Genomic DNA, 16,387 nt, shown 5'->3' with positions numbered 1-16,387 from the left:
TGAAGAATAAGAGAGACATAATTAGAGACAGCAAAAGAGATGGAGCAACTATAGACAAAATTTCCCTCTAGATAATGAACCGACACACAAGGCTATACACGTCATTTCGGGTGGCAAAACCCCAAGTTGTATTATCCCCCTTATATGAATTGTATGCTTGACAATCGTTAATAATATGAGCCCAAGGTAAGACCGTAAACGCAAGCACATTTAGCTAAACCACATCAAAAATAAATGCTTGTACTCTCTCGTGCAATACATTATCCTTATTATGTCCATTATAATCTATCTTCATTTTTTAGGATGAAAGGAAAGATCAATAAAAAGTTCTCTTCAAAAAGCCTGTTGCACTGCACATAACCCAGCAATGAGGTAAAAACAAAGACTTCTTGTCCCGTTAACATCCCGACAAAGAGTAAGATAACAAGCCCGTTGCCCGTGCATAGCCTGGAAACGAGGAGAAAATAAAAGCCCATTGTCCCGCACATTACCCGATAATGAGGTGAAAACGAAAGGCATGTTGCCCTGCTCAAAGCTCGGTAGCGAGAAAGATAACAGGCCCATTGTCCCACACATAGCCTAACAATAGGGAAAAAATAAGACATTGTCCTGCACATAGCCTGTCAATAGATATTTTTTTTAAATAGCAGACGTAGGTGTCATGCCAAACCACGAAAACAAATTATAGATGTTCTTTCTAATTGCGGAGGTAAGTATAATGTTGAATAGCAAGAACAAAACTAATTGTGGATGTAGACATTACGTCGAATTGTAGGAACAAAATATATTACAAACATAGACATTACACCCACAATACTAGCAAGTGCATACACACAAAACAAGGGATCTGCAACTTTACAACAAAAAAGGCCCATTACCCCGCTTACAGCCCAACAATGAGGAAAACACAAGCTAGTTGCCCCGTGCATAGCCTAACAACGAGAAAAAAATAAAAGGTCTCGCTGCCCCGATGACTGCCTAGCAACGAGGAGACAAACACATCCTATTGTCCTGTATGTAGGACATCAATGGAGGAAAAATAAAGCGGTTGCCCCATGAGTAACTTGACAATGAGAAGACATAAGACTGTTGTCATGCGATTAGCCATACATCGAGGAAACATAATATCAGTGGCCTTGCAAGCAACTTACGCCGCTTCGCTTGGTAACCGAATGGCGCAATAGCCATTGTCCTATAAGAAGAGATGTCATATTTGTCGTTCCGCAAGTAATCCGACAACCAGGAAATGTAACGCCAATCATCATGAACAACCCCAGATTTGAAGAAAATTCTCCAATATTCCAATGCTTCTCTCGGTGAAATGTAGATACATATATGAGCCAATAATGGCACCGTCACTCTTAAGCTGATTTGAAGATATTTCATAGCCCCCTCTATCTCGAGAGCCGGGAGCACATGAAAAAATCATGTCTACACTTCTAGAGGATGAAGAACTGAACACACAGACCCCTATTGTGAGAGTAAAAGTTTTAACACATCATTTGCCATGTCATCTTTGCACCATTGGCGCTTATGGGAAGTTAAAATACAAAAACGCTAGAACTACAAATGACATGGGGACTTGAAAAGTCGAGTGCATGGAGAAAAGGTAAAAGTGAAAGAACTAAAAGAAAGGCATATATGAGATTAATAGAGCTAGATACTCTTCCGTCCAAGGCACCCAGACAAAAAAGTAGGGAGCAATTGATGTGCCCTACAAAAATAAATGGACGAAATGGATTAGCAAAAATAAATGAAAGAATCAAAAAAATGAGGCAGCGCCACGTGGCCAGGCGGAAGCCCCCGCGCTCATGGTTGCGACCCGTCATACAGCCGCTACAGCACGCTTATGCATCACCCAACACCCACCCGTCAGCTCACTCAGGTGACCCTCACCCGAGAGTGCCCTCTGCAACTCTACATAGCCCCACGTGGCCCCGGGTGGCCAAGAGCTGGCCTGCACCCGTGTTTGCACCCTTGGGTGACCCTTACTCGGGGGTCCCCCTGCCCGCACCCCCGAGTGACCTTCATTCGAGGGTACCATAGGCGTGCCCTCGTGCTTACACCTGCGATCCGTGTGCCATCACCACCATGAGACTCAATCAAAATTACCTCCGAGTTACTAGCTGAAAAAATCGGGTCACCCAACACCTGGTAGCCTCTTCCATCGCTATAAATATATAGAGGGGTCTTCCCCCTCATTTGGTATGCAATTTCTCACACTGGCATTTTCTTCTCACATTCAACTACTCTATACTTTCGAGAGATTAACGTAGGCATCGAAGGGCTTGCGCGGGGATCCTCACCCTTGCCCTTAATCGATCTTCTTTTTAAACAGGTCATTCATCACTCGGAGGGTCATCCATGACTCTCAATCGACCTAGGAGACTCATCCATCGCTATCGCTACCCCTGGAAGAGTCATCCATCGCTGTCGCTCCATCCCGAGAGACTCATTCATCGCTCTCGATAGCCAGCCATCATCCGGATAATCCACACATGAGTCATCCTAAGCTGATTTTCCATCTATAAATTCAATGATATAATTGAACAACAACAATAATAATATAAAATTTTAAAAAAATGAACAGGTTGCAACGCAAAATGCATTGTGCACTGTAAATAAGTATTTTTCAAACACATTATCAAAGTAAGAGGAATAATGAGTAGACTTTTCTTTCATTATTTGACATAATGAATTGATTTCATGAATGTTATTTTGAATACTTTATAAAAAAAATATTAAAATTGGCTATACATATGCTTGTTAGGTATTTTTTAAAAGAGCATTTTATATGTGAATATTTTGATGCATTTGAAATATATAGTTGAAAATGTGATATATGTCAAATTTTACACACATGCTTGATAAATGAAGGAATATAATTTTCGAATATGAAACATGGATAACGTTTTATTTAGTTTTGCTTACACATTACAAATCTATGTTCTTATAACCTTTTAAATTACATAGATTTCATTTTAGGTAAGATTTTTGTATGAAAATAAAATCTCATGTAGTAGTACGTAGACCATTGAAATATAAGGTAATCTTGTCATGAAATGATTTGGACTGAGAAATCAACATATGGTTAGGCTAATCATGCTTACTATTTTGGCTTAAACGAGAATCCTATTGTAACATCTCACATTGAGCAATAGAAAAGATTGGATCAACTTATCCTAATAGGTCCACACGAACTTTTTAGGGGTCATATATTCTTGAACTACTCTATCTCAAGCATACTTAACCCAAAAGTTCTTTATTCACATTCAGCTCAAAAAATATCTAGCTGATGTTATTTCCTTCCTTATTATCTTCAAAATATACATTAACTTCTCTAGAGTTCTTCTTACCTTGGGGTCTCTGGGAATTACACCTATTGTGTGGTTATATCTTAAAGTATATTTTTTCCAAACACTATGATGTGCTTTCGAGCTTTTGGCATAAGAATAATTGAGAAAATATTATTTTTATATTTAGTTATGAATTTTCTTATGAAACTCGTCCAAATAGGCTAAAACAGAACAGTATTATAAACCAATCTACTTTTATAGCTTCTTGGGAATCATAGACAACATATTACATTACAAGAAAGTTCTAGATGGTGGCCAATAAATTCTAGTTTCTAGAAAACTTAATTTCATATTTGTTTGATTTTTGTGAAAAAAGATACGTCACATTTGGTAACGTTTGAGCAGTGTACTCTTTCAATTAGACCAATTGAATTGGAGTCAAATTTGGTAAGGTCAAACCTTAATAAAATCAAATGAATTTTTTATATTTTGTAGTCCATTGAGTGAGTTTTCCAATGGTGTATGGTTCATGTGAAAGGTAGAGATTTGTATGGTTGCAAGTGAACAGTGATGCTCATGAACCACCTCAAACTCAACTTAATTAGGACTCATCTAATCTAATTTATTTAGTTAAATAAACAAGGTTGAGCTTGATTTTTAAGCTCGTTTAGTAAACGAACTAAGCTTGAGGTTTAAGGTGCTCAACTCTTGGGCTTGTGAACAAGCCCATTTGTGATTCGTTTATAAACTCACTTATAAGCTTGTTTATAAGTCTGTTTATAGGCTCGTTTGTACGTTTATTTAAAGTAAATTTTGAAATAATGTGTGTTTTTTATAATTGATAATTTTTGTTGCTATATTATTAATATTATTTAAGATTTAAAAATATATTAAAGTATGCTAATTTTATATGTTCTACATAGACAAACCTAAAATCAAACTTACAATGAGTTTTAAATTTAAAACTTATGAAAAGACTTGTACTAAGCTCGATCATAGCTTGTTTAAAGCTTGCTTAATATAAAATGAGTTGAGCACAAGCTCGACAAGCTTTTAAACAAACAAGTCTGAGCTTATATGGATTTTACTTGGCCTAATTCATTTGTAATTCTAAAAATTTGATTAGTTAAATAGTCGAAATATAAAAATGTGTCATAGTAAGAGTGAAATAATAAACAGTTGACTTTATATAATTTTTCAAATGGACAAATAATGTCATTTGAAGTTAATATTTTTATATAAGGTCATCTTAAGAGTGATCTAATTGTTGTAAAATTTGTATAGATTAACATGAAGTTTTAATATTTTAAGGATTTTAATTCAATGAGATGTTGATTAGAAACCATATTAAAAGAAGACTTTAGGAGTCTCTTATGCCTAAAGGAGGGTGAAAGATGACTTAAAAGGGTATAAAATGGCAATATCACTAAAGTTTGATCTACACACGTTTAGATATCTTGAGACTCTAATTATCACCATTAATTGTGATTTTAAATTAAATGACTATATTTTTAAATAAATTAAAAGTAAACTTACTTAACCAAAAGAAAAATGGGTTAAGGAATTTACTAGATGACCCAAGAGAAACAGAACTAATTTAACAATTGGATTTGAATAAATTATTTCTTTTCGAAAAAATTCCACCATATTTTGTTTTAATATCATGTCCAAGAAAGCAAAACATTATAGGTGAAGTTTTTCGACCGAAGTTCCAATAACCCCCAAAACTTTTTCTTTTTTTTTTCTCACTCAATTTTTCTCAATCTCTTCCTTTCTTCCCTACCTGCCTCTACCCCTTTATTTCCCTAACAAAACACCAAAAAGCCATCGATTTTGCTGGAGAAGCTTAGGCTCCAATGAGTAGTAATTTATTGTGACTAGCTCGAACTCCCCGAAAACCACATCAAAAAATTTTTTACAACCACAAATCAAACCCTTATGACCCCAAGAACAAAAACCCCTAACAAATCCTCACAAAAAAACCCCTCACACCTACTCAATCAATTAAAAGTTGAATCATTTTTTGTGAAAAATAACCCTCAACCACCCCATTGTATTTACAACCGAAACTAACCCAAATCCAATCAATCGAAGGTCATGGCCAATCATAGGGCTATCATAACATGTTCCAACTAGGGTTGTAATCGAGTCGAGCCAAGCAAACCCAAGTCTGCCCAAGCTTGGCTTGTTAAAAAAAAATGGCACTTAAGCTTGAACTCAAATTTTTAGCTCAAGCTCGAGCTTGTTAAGAATTTATTGAGCTCGAGCTAGTTTGTTTAATATAATAAATGAACTTTTAGTGAGCCAAGCTCTATCTCGAGCTCTACAATAAAGGAACCACTACACTTACAAGAAAATAGAGCAACAACACAAGACAAATGGTGGAAATGGCAATGAAGGCCGCAACGTTTGTGATAATTGGGAGAAAGAAATGTTGATGGTGAGGCAAATAGACAGCAAAGTCTATGAGAATGGCATAGAATGATAGCATCAACAATGAGAATGACAATAAAAAAAATTGATAGCGAGGAGATGAATGGCGAAGGCAATGAGAATGGTAAAAAAAGATGGCATCAACGGTGAGAATAACAAGGAGGCTTTTGTGGCGAGAGAAAAAATAGTTGAGACGATAGAAGCAACGTCGACAACAAGGAGGATGGATGGTCCAAGAGGCTAAATTTTGACCTAGGGTTAGAATCTCAACGTAGAGATTCACAAATTGACAAATGGAAAAGAAAGGAGAAAGTTCGGGATTGAGCTTGAACCAAGTGTAGAAATGGATTTTTTTTTCATCTCTGCTCTAATCTTTGATAATTTTTTGCTTAGAGATGGAAAACTTTAGTCTCTAAAACCATTTTGAAGCATCTTCAATTAAAAAAATAATATTTTCAATAAAGATGAAAAAAATTGTCTTTATTCAAAAAATAATAATAAAATATTTTATTTGTGAACTTATTTACAAACTTGTTCGTAAGCTTTGTTCGTAAGATGAACACAAATAAGTTCTTATCAAACCGAACATTGAGTTGCGTTCTCACGAGTTGCTTGGCTCATTTAAGACCCTAGTTCCAACCCTCCAAGTGGTGCCAAGGTGTTGCAACATTCATAAGGCAAAAGTTAAAAAAATTGCACTTCAGCCCTTTTTTCATGACACATGCCCAAATAACTTTTGTTTATTACATTTTGAAACCCTTTAGATAATAAAATTACAATTTGTCACCCTTAAAAATTAAAAATTTAACTCCTAAGTCTCAAGATATTTCAAATGTAATTGTTCAAATGTAATTGCAATGTAATCCCTTTAATAGTACCTTATCTTATCCTTAGTAATCATTACTATCGAAAACTTTATCCCTTAATATTCTAAGTCATTTGGGGAGTAGTTGTGGATTGACAGAGCCCTACATCAACTTCTTGTGCAAATGTCTCAATCTAATGCTTAGGGAGAATCCTACTTCTATCAGCTTTTCTATATACTCCTTGTCTACTTCCTTGATTCGGGTTGCTTCTCTTGTCTTTTTCTTTTTATAGATCTTCTATCTTAGACTCTCGTTGTGAAGATTAAGGTATGCCCTAACTTGTAACTGTAGACGCTTTTGTATTTTTTTTCTTTTTATACAATTCTCATTTACAGATAAAAAAATATTCTAATTGATTTTATCTATTAATCTCAACCATATGTTTAATGTATTATATTATGTTATTAATTTCATGTATGTGTGTATATATATATATATTTTATTCTTTCTAAAATTTTAGGGTATTACATATATATATATATATATTGCGACAGTCAAAACTATTGCAAAATGGTTGAAAAAAATGGGCCTTTTAGCATGAAAAAATCAAATATTTTCTTATTTTTGCGATTTTATTCAAAACTTTCAATTTTGACAATAAAGACTCGATTTGAAAAATTAGGTGCAATTTTATCCCCTAGTCAAAATTGAGTAGAGAAGTGTGTGGCTTTGCCCAGGTGGCATGCCACCTGGCAATTTGAGTGGGCCTCATGTTCATTATTGTTGAAAAAAATAAAAAATAAAAATAAAAATAATTAGGTCAAGACCTATCTTCTCCCTCTCTATCGACTTGCCTTGCCTCTACGTAGCCGTCGCCTTCTTCCTCCATCACCAACCGCCCCCTTCTTTTACATCCTTCATAGTCATGGCTGCAACCTTGCATTTTCCCCATGGCCGAGGTTGGTCAGTTTCGCCATGGTCGCGATCTTGCATCTTTTCCATGGCCAACTTCACATCGACCTTTTTCCCCATAGACAACGGTCGATCAATCCAAACGCACAGCGACCATCGATGACGATGGCCAACTCCTCGTGGGTCGTGGCTCGCCGTCGTGAATGCACCATGGCTATGACCGTGGCGATGGGTTGTCGTGACAACCTTCACCTCGACGATGTCGGTCGTGGCCGATGATCCGCATCTCACCTTGGGCGTTGGCTTGTCATGGTTGTCTTCTCGTTGTCAATAGTGTCCGTCGCAATGGCTTATGATCTCTTAGATCCGTGGCCCTTTGTTTTCTCAATCAGTTAGCCCCTATGTTTTGATTTGATTTTTTTTTCAACAATAGTTAATGTGAGGCCCACTCAAAGTCACTTGGGCAAAGCCACACGCCTCTCCAATCAATTTTGTCCGCATGATAAAATTGCACCCATTTTTTTAAATTGGGTCTTTATTGCCAAAATTGAAAATTTTGGCTAAAATCGCAAAAACATGAAAATATTTAACTTTTTCATGCTAAAATGCCACAAAATATCTTATTTTTTGTATTGTTATGTAGGTTTTCTCTGAGTATTTAGAGAAGACATTGAAGAATTATATGATTGGATGCCTTACTGATACTTGAATTGATTTCATTATTATGTTGAGGTTTTAGTTTTGGGATGACCACTCTTATGTGGTCCTCGGTATTCATGCCTTCAATTACGATAGAGGAGATAAATCGTAAGTTGAGATTTTGGCCCTTGCGACAAGAATCAAGAACTCGCAACCCACCGAATTAATACGGGCATATTACTCATCCAACCGCTTGACATATGCTTTAGGGGCACGTTTTAGCCTTAATTCTATGTTATGTTCTTAGAAGTGATGTGGTGAATTGATTGTTCGGTTGGGGTAGATGAGATAAAATGACACCCAAAACAAGAAAACTCTGCGGTTTATAACATATATTAACAAGTTTAGAATTCTAGAAAAAGAAATAGAAAAGACCATCTCAATTAGAGATGAGATTAAAACTGTTTTGGGATTAAACATGAAAACTTTGAGACCAAGAAAAGATCGTTATAACCTGATTAATTAAGTCCGAATTAAGGCTAAACATAAATTTGTTTAGGGTACTGTAATGAGCTTTAAATATTCTGAAAAAATAAATTATAGAAGAATAAGATGCCTAAGATCTAGTATTGATTGGAGTGTCCCACCAAATTAACTTTCATTCCAGAGGGCTTTGTGGGTCTGGGGACGTTTAGATGTCTGAAATGGGTATTTTGGTCATTTCATTAATATATTATAAAATCTAGAAATCAGATCGGAAACAATTCAGGAGAAACAAATTAGAATGGTGAGGTAGGGATTGAGCACTCATTAGCTTAAAATGGGTTGGGGTGTGATTGGGATTGGGATTGGCCACTTTTATTAGCTTTCACATCCCCACTGTTTGTTAAAGCAAGCAAATCTCTTAAAAAGAAAGTGAAAATAATGCTTTCTTTACATTACATTTACATGTGTTTGTGTTGTTGCATTCAGTGCCCACTTCACCCACAACTTTGTCTCAGTGACCACCTTTGATCCTAAATCTGGTTATTTATTGCAGTGGAGATTAGGCAGAATTCTTTATTTTATATATATATATAATTATTATTTTTAGAAAAAAATAAAAAATAAGCATTTTATTTTATATATATAATTATTATTTTTAGAAAAAAATAAAAAAATAAGCATTTTATTTTATATATATATATATATATTAAATATATGAGTACCAATTGAATAGCCATTAGCCTACAAATATCGGGATAGAAGGTAAATAAAGTACGAGTATGGATATATGTATGAATACGAGTGCAAGTACAAGTACGAGTATAAGTAAGGAAACAAGAATAAAGTTGCATGAGACAAAGTAGAGGGGTTCTTTACTTAAAAATCACTAGTTGCCAATATAACTCCCAAAAGTCAAGGATAACATGCTATGTTTTTTATTTATAAAAGCTATCAAATGATAGGTAACCAAATGGCCCTTAAATTTGAGTTTGAAATGCAATTCTAAGAGCCAAAGTCCTCTCAACAAAGTTCTTGAAAAGTACTTTTGTAGAGTTTAAAAAAACAAATACAAAACTCACTTTTGAGAATAAAGATTTGATTTGTGTAGTTTGTAACTTCAAATTAGTCTATACCAAATCATTCTTAAGTTGGAAATTAGCTAACACCTTAATAATGACTTTAAAGGAATAGATGTTGACACACCATTGACTAGACTTTGAAGGAATAGACATTAGACAATATTTAAATGTTGACCACGTAAAAGACTAATGTCACTTTATCAATTTAAAAGTAAACGGAGTGAACATGACTCTTAGATCAAAATATAAAAATTAACTCGAACCTTATTTCTGAACCTTATTTAAAACAGTAAAAAGTATTTATATTTAGCATCTTCACTTTAATTTTTTTTCTTTTATACGAAAACCAAGATTATAATTATAAGAAACTGATGAAGAATTTAAAAGTCGCGTTTAATTAAATTCTTTAAAAAATGAATCCATAACCTATGTATTAACCCATTTGAAAGCTCCCACTTATAAGTAAAGAATAAACTCAACTAATGCCTCATGAGTCATCAAATCAACAATAAGTAATATAAACTAGATAATAATTCATAGCATAAAATACATGAATCATCCTTACATTTTAGAAACTTCACTAATTAATCCATATATATATGCACACTAATATATTTTAAAAGTATTGAAGGACCCCGCTATATGGGACCGAATTATGGGCTAAATTGAGTGAAAATTGCTTAGTGCCCATGTTATGTAACGTGACCTATATATATATATATATATTTTAAATATAAGGATAGGATTTCAAAATATTTACACCATTGACTAAGAATTTAATTTGAAAAATCATTGTTTAGTATTAAAAGTACACGGACCATGAAACTCCACGAATCGTCAATATATGAAACGAATATTTTTTTGCTTTGGTAAGAATCTCTAAGATGCATGAGAAAGAAATATTATATTATAGTTAACTCTTATTCATATTTCCTTAAATAAAAAAAAGTCACGTGGCACGCACACACATGCAAAGCCCATCAATCAAAGGCATCTATTTCAGTGTCCCAATTGGATAAAAAGACAAAAAGTGGATTATTACTTGTTCTGTCCAATCTCCCATGTGTTAGGGCCACCCTTGGGGGGTCCCATGTCAGTACTAGGAAACAAGTCAAGTCAAGTCTAGGATTCCCGACGCTCCACTTTTAAATAATTTATAATTATAAAAATATCACCATCACTTTTATTTTTAAATAATTTATAATTATAAAAATATCACTATCATCGTAATCATGTATTTTACATAAAATTTATAGATAATATTTTTACTTTTTATAAATAATAATATAATATGTTTACTTATCAATTATTTCGTCAAACTTTTTATTTAAATGTCTTTTAGTCTTGCATTTTATGTCGATAAATTTATTTTTTTGAAACACAATTATATTTTTAAACAAGTAAAAAAGATTATTCTCGTTATCTTAATAATTTTATTTTAATTTTTTATTTTATTGGAGGAAAAGTTGATGGGGCACTAACTTTACTTAGAGGCACTCATGAAGGAAGAAATATGAATATTGTGCTGTAAATGTGTAATTTTGTGTTTTTTTTTTATGTATTTCATTGCATATATATATATACATATATTTGTTAAAATTCGCTTTATTTTTATTTAATTCGCTTTATTTTTTAATAAAAATTCGGTTTAATATATATAGCTTTATCATATAAAAAGCTCAATTTTTGTTTTCATTCACTTGTATTTGGATCCTCAATTGAAATAAATCAAAAGATATGCTATTCAAATGAACATACACTAAAACTTTTGCTTATTTGTGAAATATTGTTAGTTATGGAAGCCCTTCGTTTGGTTGAAGTCTTAGGATGAATTCATTTAATTTTATTATTTTGGTAACTTCAGCTAATAAGATTAATAAATCACTTTTTTTTTCTTAAATTGCGAGTGATTCGATGTTTTTAAAAGTTAAATTCTAACTCTTGAATCATAATGAATCAAAATAATTAAATATAAACCTTAATAGTAACTAATGAAAAATAGTCGAATACACACTAATTGTGTGTGAAAGAGAGAAATTAAAAGAAATAAACTTATCAGTGACGGTGAATAATAGAGATTAACGAGGAGAAAGAAAATGAGGGAGAAGAAATGAGGGTCTTATATATATAAAGGTAACAAACCCAATGTGTTATTTTGGCCGACATTGGCGATAAACCTAGTAGGTTTTGTGTTGATATCAATTTTTTATATTTATTATATTTTTATCTTTTAATCAAAGGAGATAAAAGAGAAAATAGGGGGTAAATTAGTCATTTTATCTTTTTATATTTAATAATAAAGATGGTGGTTTCTAATTCTCAAACGTAAAAAAATTGTTTGTAATTTTGTCAAACCCTAGGAGCGTTTTAATTTTTGTAATTTTTCCTAAATCCTAATATCTCCAAAATCTCAACATTTATGGCATTGACCAAAAAACATTAATCAATGCTACAAATATAGTTTCATCTTTTGTTTAATGTTTTAGATGTGATGGATCAAAATCACATGACTTTTTAAGTTGTTTATGAGAATGCTAAGTGCATTTAATATTTGAGTAAGCAATCCCTGACACATATTTTGAAAATTTATGCATTTAGTATTTAAATAAAGAAACCTCAAAAGTGCACGTGTGATTTAGCAAAACAAAGAAATTGCACGTGCCAGTGACATATTGTGAATTATTATATAGAAAATTATTGAATGACAAAGTTAACAAATTATAAAAATATTATTGACTCTCAAATATATATGGTCATATATAAAGACCGTCATTGGAAAAATTTATATGACCCATATTTATATTGTATACAGTAAGTCATAAAAATTATTAATGATGTTTCGTTGTACTGATATTTATATCTACACGTCGAAAAGAGAAAGCCAATACACGTGATTTTTGTGTGTTTATTTAGTGTATGTGATTTTTATGTAGATATTTGTACGTGATTTATGAGTCATCATGCGTGCCGAATAAATTTACCTAATCTATATACGAAATGTAGTGTTGCTTGATGCTTTAGAAAATTGCACCAATAAATTTATATGATTTGGATTGCTGTGATGTCATCAACTCATACGACTTTCATGATGATAGGCTTCTCTAACTAAACTAATCTAAAAATAACTCATTCGAAGGATCCGAGAGCTTGTCGAAAAAGACCCTTTAATATTTAAGTCAATCTTTAATTAAGACAAGGCTATTGGGATAACCGAATGTACCTAAATTACATGCTAAAAGGCTCATTAAATAGTTGTAACTAAGGATATGGGGTGATACCAATTCCTAAAAAGTTGTAGAAGATGAAGTCATCACTTTTTCATCCACCTTTTATGGTATTTATGGGTGTTGATACCCCTCATTCTAAAAGGCCATTGGTAGCAATTCCGATTGTATAGGAGCATTACCATGAGTGGTCTCAGTTTGTTAAAATCATCACTATAGTAGCCCTAGTTAGTTGGGGTGAGCTGACGTGGAGGGGGCCATAATGTTTAGTTGAGGTCCAACCTTGCTATGATTTGTTTGACGGCAAAACTTGTGGAGCCAAGATAAGCTTATTATCTTAGTCAAATAAGGCGCCAATTATGAGATGTTTGGCTTACCGGTTTGACTGCTTATATAAGTTTCATTTTCAACTTATAAGTTACAAAACTTATTTAATTATGTATTTATTAAAATTTAAAAGTTTAAATGTTATCAAATTTATAAATTATATGTTGAAATGAGACTTATTAAGTCGAAAAAACACTCATTATATTGAGAAAACTCAAATCGAGAGTGTAATTATCGAGTAGCCAAAGAGGCAAAAAGTGCATGTGCCAAAATCAATGACTTAGCCTTTAGAGTCTATATTGCATGATGATGTGGATGTTATAATGACGTAATCATTATTCTTTTAAGAGCAAGAGAATAAAAAAAATTAAAAGTACCACTTTAGTGATTTTCTTGTTTGTGGTTTTCACAAGTCAAATTTGCTTTTTGAAGTTAAAATAATAATATAGATATAAAATCATCATTACGATAATTATAAACACATATCTGCACATTAAAAGTGAAAGGTAAATATTTATAAAAATACCACAATACTTCAGTTTAGTGACATTTTTTATTTATTATTTTTTAGGTCAAAACCATTTTCTTGAATCAAGTTAATATTACAAATATAGAATCATCAAACATAAAATTATACAATAATATGGATGCATTGAGATAAGTGTCAAAAAAATTGTAAAAAAATTTACTTGTCTTTTCTTAAACCCAAAATTATTTTTTAAAGACAAAATAATGTTATAAATGTAGAATCGTCATAGAGAGAATCATATGATTATATCCATACCTAAGTGGAAGTCAAGGAAACTCTAGTAGCACTCTATTTTAGTGATACTTTTTATTTTTTATTTTTTTCTTCAATTCGAAATAATTCTCTAAGTTAAAATAATATTTCAAATATAGAATGATCATAAAGATACTTATACAACTCATATCCACACATTAGAAGCAAAAGTAAAAGATTTATAAAAATATCACCAACACTCCATAGTGTAGTGATATTTTCTATTTGTTGTTTTCTCACATTAAATTCATTCTTTTTGAGGTCAAAATAACATCATAGATATAGAAGCATGGGACTCAAAAATATATGATCATATCTATTTATTGGAAAGGTAGTAAGAAAAATTTAAAATATACTATTACATTATGTTTTAGTAATATTTTCTATTTGTCCACCTCTAAGTTGTCCAGGTTGATCTTCACCGTGATCTTAGGGTTACTTGGTACAAGTTCAAATCTCGTTTATCACGTGTAAAATACATTTTACAGTTGGATTATTTAGGGGCCACCCCCACCACAATACTTGGTGGATTTGTGTGGCCTTGTGTGTTGCATATAGTTGATACGATACTCTATCTACAACACTATATGGTGGGATCTATGCAATCATTATGTCTCTCTTGTGAGAAATGTGGGGCTCCACCCGATCATGTGTGACATTTTGTCTAAATCAGAGCGATTTGTATAGACTCATGATTAGAATTTGTCGAGTTAAAAATCTAAATAGCTCGTATTACAAATATATATATATATATATTATTTGTTATTTTTGAAGTCAAAATTGTTTTCTTCTAAAGTAAAAATAATGTTTCAAATATATGATAATCCTAACACTGTAGTTTAGTGATATTTTCTGTTTATTGCTTTCTCAAGTCAAAATCATCTTTTGAAGGCAAATAATGGTACAAATGTGTGTATATATATATAATCATTATGGAGGGAATTATCTAACTCATATGCATATCCATTAAAAGAGAAAGTAGAAAGAAAATACTAAAAATACTATTGACACTTAGCTCTAGTAGTATTTTGAATTTGTCATTTTCTAAAGTCAAAATAATAATGTTATTTATATAGATTTGTTGCAGAAAGAATCACACAACTCTTACTCACGAGAGAGTAAAAAAATTATAAAAACACTATTAGGTGCTCTGTTCTAGAGATATATTTTTAATTTCTCATTTTTTAAATTAAATTAATATTATAAATGTAGGATTATCATAGAAAAAATTATGCAATCATTTTTTATACATTGAGAAAAGAATAAAAAATTGTAAAAGTACCACTAACACTCCGATTAATTAATGATAGTTTCTATTCTTATTTTTAAGTCAAATCGTCTTTTGAAATCAAAATAATGTTACAAATATAGAATCGTCACGAAAGAAATTATGTGAGTGGTTTTTAGGTGCTTATCTAGTGCACATGATCCATGAACTATTGCTAATGTCCGATAAAATTAGTTAATCTATATCTGAAAAGTGTTTATTTGTATTTCCCATCTAGAAAAAGGAAGTCAAAAAATTGTAAAAATGCTACATACAATATTTTAGTTCGATTGATATTTTTTATTTGTTGCTTTCTCATCTCAAAATTATTTTTTAAAGTCGCAATAACGTTATAGATATAGAATCATCATAGGAGATTTGAACAATCATATATCTATGCATTTAAAAGAGATTCAAAAAATTATAACAATATCATTGATACTCTATTTTATGACATTTTTTATTTGTCGTCTTCTCGAGTTAAAGATCCCTTTTTGGAGTTCAAATAATGTTACAAATATAGAATCATCGTAAAGATAATTATATGATTCATATCCTCTCGTTAGAAAAAAAAAAGTAAAAAAATTATAAAATTGTTCCAAGGAGCTACTCTAAAGATGACAAACATTTGGTGGCAATATATATATATATATATATATATAGTTTTGGTGATATTTACGGGTATAGACATTTACAGTTATTTTCATATACCTAAAAAAATTATAAAAATATTATAGACACTTTAATTTAGTGATATTTCTAATTGTCATTCTCACAACTCAAAAACATTCTTTAAAGTCAAAATAGTGTTATAGATATAATATCCTCATAAAAAGAATTACAATGAGTTGAAAAACAAAAAAGGAATTCTAACAAGGTCATATTTGCCGTTTTCTCGAGTCAAAATCATTTTTTAAAGTTAAAATAACGTTCAGATCTAATACAATTATTAATAAAAATATAAGATTATATCTATGCATTGAAAAGTGGGTGTCATGGAATTGTAAGAACACTATTAACACTCACTTTAACTGTCTATTATTTTTCAAGTCAAATTTACTTTTTGAAATTAAGATAATATTATAGACATAAAACTATGGTAAAGAGAAATATATATCTATACATTGAAAAGTGAAA

This window comes from Diospyros lotus, chromosome 7, assembly GCF_014633365.1.
Source record: "Diospyros lotus cultivar Yz01 chromosome 7, ASM1463336v1, whole genome shotgun sequence".
Taxonomy (NCBI): Eukaryota; Viridiplantae; Streptophyta; class Magnoliopsida; order Ericales; family Ebenaceae; genus Diospyros; species Diospyros lotus.
This window is presented reverse-complemented; position numbering follows the sequence as displayed.